Below are 6,000 nucleotides of genomic sequence, written 5' to 3' on the forward strand. Positions count from 1 at the left end.
TCATTTCAGAAGTTTATTCCATTAGCTGCATTAGTCTCGGGTAATTACGTCTATTTTCCTTCTCTCTCGAGAGTGATATGTTGTTTTAATGTAATTCACTGTATTGCGCATACACACTGCGTACAGTATGTGAATATTTGTGCCTAACAATAGACTCAATAGACCTTTCTCAACTATATCAGTTCTGATGAAGACCACTCAAAGCTTCAAATGTTCTCTATTCTCAGTATAATATTGCAAGCCACATCTTTTTTCTTTGATTACATGCATTAAGTCTGATGCACATTACAGCTTATTCTGCTTGGATGCTTATTTATATGATGGCACAATATACTGCTCTAATTTATGTAAATCAATTATGGACATTGGTTCCACAGTATATATTCATATGGTTTCAACATACTGTATTAATCTGTACTAATTACTAAATGTATTATTATTATTATTATTATTTTTATTTTTATTTTTATTTTTATTTTTATTTATGTATGTATGTATGTATGTATTTATTTATTTATTTATTTATTTATTTATTTTAGCACAGATTAATTAAATTGATCATAAATGACAGTAAAGAGTTTTACACTGTTACAAAACAATTATATTTCTATTTTCTCTTTTGAACTTTCTATTCATTTAAGAGTTTGAAAATAATATATTACAGTTTCCACTAAAATTTTAAACAGCACAGCTATTTTCAACATATAATAGTATTTAAAATATTTAATTATATTTAAAATTATATTTAAAACTGTAAATATGTTTAACATCTTTATGTATGTATGTGTTTTTCTAAAAAAATAAAAAAATAAAATAATAATAATAATAATAATAATAATAATAGTAACCTAAGAGTATTAGTGGACTGTTAGTATTAATAATAGTGTTAGTTGACAGAGATAGTTTCAAAGTTACATGTAGTTAGTAGAATGTCTAAACAGGACCATTAAAACAAGATATTCTAACATTATTCAGTCATGGCAATATTACTGTCACACCTCTGTGGACTGATTCTGTGGTTTCTTCTTGTGTATGCCCTTATTTGGTCTTTCCTGTTCCGTTTTCAATTACTACGTCATTGTTTAATCGATTACACCTGTCCTCGTCTGATTAGCCCATGTATTTAAGTTTAGTTGAGTTCCCCGTTTGGTTGTTGGTTATTATATGTCAGTCCTTGTCATTTAAAGTCCTTTACGTTGTGTTTGCGTGTGGATTCCCTGCTGTTCCTGTTCGTTCCTGTTCCTAGCGTGGACTATTTAATAAAAGTGCATGTTCCTGATCTCCTCGTCCCTACTCCTCACTCCCCGCACACGACGCCTGTGAAAATTATAAGAAAGTATGATGCTTTTATATTTATGTTTAGATCATGTTGTTTTTGTGCAAAGTAATCAAGCTCAAATCATTACCTTCCTTCAGTTTCTCTTTGTTCATTAAGACATTATTGTTCATTATTTAAAGGCTTTATCCTATCCGTTTTCCTATCTTTAAATGATCTACTAAAACAATACCCTTAAGTGCATTGCATTGTCAAGTAAAAACATAGATTAACTTTTAAAGGATCATACTTACTATCATGCTTACCTTAGCTTAAAGTTATGTTTAACAGGCCACTTAGACACACTTGTACATTTGCAGACAGCTTGTGTTTTGCATAACTGTTTTACAGCTAGACAAATAAAGTACACTTTTATGATGCTCATGAACATCATAAGAAACCTCTGGTTTGACAAGACCATAAAAAACAGCTGACATTTCTGCATAAAAATCTGTATGAAACTTCATGTTTATATTTAAAAAAAAAAAAAAAAAAAAAAAAGATAATTTTAAAATTGTAAGGCAGCAAGTTTTTTACAGTGTAGGTGAATGTCAAAATTATTGCAATCAGAGATAAAGCAGTACATCTCTGGTGAAGTTTAGAACAAGGTTTAGGCCCTGTTAAACTCACCCCTAATTTTATGAAGATTTCTTCCTATACCAAGTGTAGCACAACTTTGTGAGGTACTTCAGAGGCAAAGGATAAATGAGACCAAACAAGACAGCAGTTGCAAAAGCCACATTCTCTACTTCCTGAAGTACAGTCACACCCTTGAGGAAAATGCAAGGGTTCATCCTTGGCATAGAACCCAAAAAAACTGCAGAAACTGTTATCTCTACAGTTTCCATTTCTCCTCATGTAATGATCACTGAATATTTATATACACTGACACATTATCAAAACTAAGCAGAACACAGCATTGCTTGAGAAAAACTACAAACTCCGAGACGCAAAGACGGACCATGCATTTCTTAAACTTATTAAAGGATGATCTTACCAACATCAGAAAATCTGGCAAATCAAACAGCACTTTTTTTTTTTTTTTTTCAGAAGTGCACATTTACCAGCCTTCTAACTTGTAAACAGGACTTCTAAACAGTTTAGATGATACAATATAAACAAGGCTTTTGGGTTGACTTTTGATTTAAATTTAATGGGATCTTTTTAGTCTGAATCCCAGTAATAATGAAAGATTTCTTGTGATTCATAACAGTCTTAAAAGGTGCATAATATTCCAAGGGAATATTAATATAAGAATGGGCTCTGTTTGAATTCACAGATGGTTGCATGTCTGGTCTCTAGAACTGTATTGGTTAGACACATAAATACTTAACAGTATTTGCCCAAAAACCTCTGTTTTCTGTTGTTACAGTGTCAACTCAAAGGTCTGGTACAGTGTTTGGTCTGGTATATGTAAACAAAAAAAAAAAAAAAAAAAAAAAAAAAGTGAAAGAAAGAAAAGGGGGATGTGATGCTGAGAGAAGGAGATGTTGTGTGTTGATACTTCACAACAGATCTGATGTGCTGATAAGACTAAAGCTTCGCACTGGGAGCAAACACACCCCACTTATCTTGTGGGAATTACTGTCCAACGTTTTCCCTCACACAAGCTCACAAACACACAAAGGTTGAATGAGGATGGGCAATCCAATTTGATCATAAAAGAAATTCTGGTAACACTTTAGATTAGGGAAAACATAAAAGTTTCCCCTCAAAAAACTCCTAATATGCTGCTTACTGACAATAAGTAAGGTTGTTGTAGTAGTAATTATGTTTAGGTGTTCGGTGGGTTAAAAGAGCTGGAATATGGTCATGAATAATAAAGCATTAATATGTGCTTTGTAAGTATTAATAAACAGCCATATACTAGTGATGCATGCTAATAAGCACGGTGGTTAACAGTGAAAAGTGTTCCTTAATCCATAGTGTTAACCAAATTATTTTTTGACTGCAATTTCCTAAGGCAATAAGGTCACACTGAATGACTTTTCATGTGTCTGCAATTATTACAAAAGTACAAATATAAAGGTGCATCCCAATTTTCACACTTATGCATTACTCTATGACATTTTGTAGTATAAATGCACTGAAAATTCTAAAAAGAAAGAACACACTTTAAAGGGGAAGTCCAATTCCAGAACAAAAATTTACAGATTATTTACTCGCCCCCTTCCCATCCAAGATGTTTGTGTCTTTCTTCCTTCAGTCATAAAGAAATTATATTTTTTGAGCTAAACATTTCAGCATTTTTCTCCATATAATGGACTGCTAAAAAACAAACAAACAAAAAAAAAAAAAAAAAACAATTTAAATACTTTTTAATCTTAAACGCTCGTCTTGTCTTTCTCTCCCTGAACTCTGTGTATTCTGGTTCAAGACAGTTAGGGTATGTCGAAAAACTCCCATCATATTTTCTCCCTCAACTTTAAAAATCATTTCAAAATCATCCTACATCACTGCAGAAGTACCAACCCAGTCTTTGCAAAGTGAACATGCAAAGAAGATCAAACACCCTTAACAAAAAAAGGTAAAACAGCGATATAGGATGATTTTGAAGTTAAGGGAGAACATTCTGAGTTTTTCGACATACCCTAAATATTACATTAAGAAGCTAAAAACATTAAAATTAAAACATTAAACATTAAAACGTATATAAATTGTATTATTTTTATGAAAGTAATTAATTATGTAGCGGAGGGGGAGGGGCTTTCAGACTGATGTTGAATGACAAAATAAGCTGATAAATTCATACACTACACAACTGAGTACTATAGTGCCCATGTATATAGTGTATAATGCGTCATGTGGGATGCTACTTTCATTAAAAACATCCTGACAGTCTGATAGCCCATAAGGCCGATACTCCATAAGGCTTTAAAAACATGATGGAGCTCCTTGGAGTACTAACATAATCCATCACCACAACTGTATGATGTGCTCAACATGTACTATGGTAGTGCTTCATTGTGGACAGCTGTGGAGTGTAGAGGATGGCATTTATTTCAAGAGCATTACATTTATTTGATGAAATCTGTATGTGAAACCAGACATACAGTTATCTTCAGACACATCAGAAGATGTGTCACGGCTTGTTAAATGTGTTCTCATTGACTGAAGTTAGTATTGGAGACTTGACATGTGATTTGAGTTGAAGTTTTAATGCGGTGTGGAATGTGGTCTGGTCCCTGGGGGCAGCTTGCTAAACTGGACCCACTTAGAGTGTGAAAAAACTGGGCTGTTTCATGAAAGAAGAATCCTCCTGATAGCTTCAGGGTGAGAAACTGAGGCCCAACATAAAGCATTATAAAGGCAAATAGTTGATTTAAAGAATCCTTTGGGTCCAGGAACCTCACAAGACATGACATTGGTAAAGAAATGCTTTAGTTAACCCACCCGTTCATCCAATAGGGGCACGGGATATGAATAAAAGCTAGAGACCTCATTCAACTTGACCTCAAGTTATTACAAAACTGGAAGGTTCTATCTAAACAGTGGCTATCAGGCTCTGGGATTCCCCAGTCACATCTGGCTGCTATCTTTGGCACTTTCCTCTCCAGAAGCCGGTTGTTGAGCTTTCATGCTAGCTGGTTGTGATATGACAGTACTGCTTTCTGACTATTTCTGGGCTATACTGGTCCACAAGGCAAACACACATCTGAAAAGACATGAGATAAGTGGTTCATTAGTTCTTCTAGTTGCTGGCTTGGATCAGGGAGAGCTGCTCCCAGAAGTCTACCTTTGCAGGGGTCTCTGCTGCAGAGCAAGTTTGACCCACTTTTTTATGAGGTGGTGCGATACAGCTGTTCCACCTTCTGTTGGCTGGTCACCAATAAGCAGGCCCACATGGAATCTGTACATGCAGAATTCCACTGAACACTCCAGAATTGGAACACTCATCATTCACAAAGTTCCGCACGTCCTCCCATCTCCCACGCAATTGATTATGACATATTTGAGCTAATTTGATAATGCTTTCAGCCGCCAATAGAATGGCAGAATGCACAAAAAAGTCATCTGGACCTGCCAGGGCTTCCATATTTGGCAACTGTCTGATGGCCCTGTCAATATGGAAGAACACTGAATTCCCACCATGTCCATGTTAAAGGCACGGGACCCATGTTTTTGTACAGAAAGGTCGTGAAGGATTCTGTCTGACATCATGTCCTCAAATTGGTGAAGGTTGTTATGGCTTCTACTTGTTCTTTGTAACATCAAGAAAGCTCCTGAAATAGCTGATGATCAAGGTACATCTTTGATGCCAGAAAGACGTGTGAGATCATGAAGTCTTAGTCACACCCATCATCTGTTGCCACCCTTCACAGTGCACTTTTGATTGAGGATCTCAATGGATCCATAAGTCCATACTGATTAAAGAACAAAGGTTCAAAGATGATTCAGTTAATCATAAGCCAAGATACAAATCAAGTGCTCCATCAGAACCTCTTCAGGAAAAAACACCCAGCTGGTCAGGGCAGATGAGTATTAGGTAGCATAGTCATTCAACACCAGGCACACCTTTACCATGGCCCTAAAAGGGGTACTGTGTCTTAATTTCTTTGCATGTAAGATAAAGTGCAATAACCATTTGTACAACCTGGCCCGTCACCTTTGTTCAGACAGAGGCTGATAGCTTTGGGAGTTCACCACTGATAGCTGATAACAGGTACACACATTACACACATTGA

This window comes from Labeo rohita, chromosome 23 (genome assembly GCF_022985175.1).
Source record: "Labeo rohita strain BAU-BD-2019 chromosome 23, IGBB_LRoh.1.0, whole genome shotgun sequence".
NCBI lineage: Eukaryota > Metazoa > Chordata > Actinopteri > Cypriniformes > Cyprinidae > Labeo > Labeo rohita.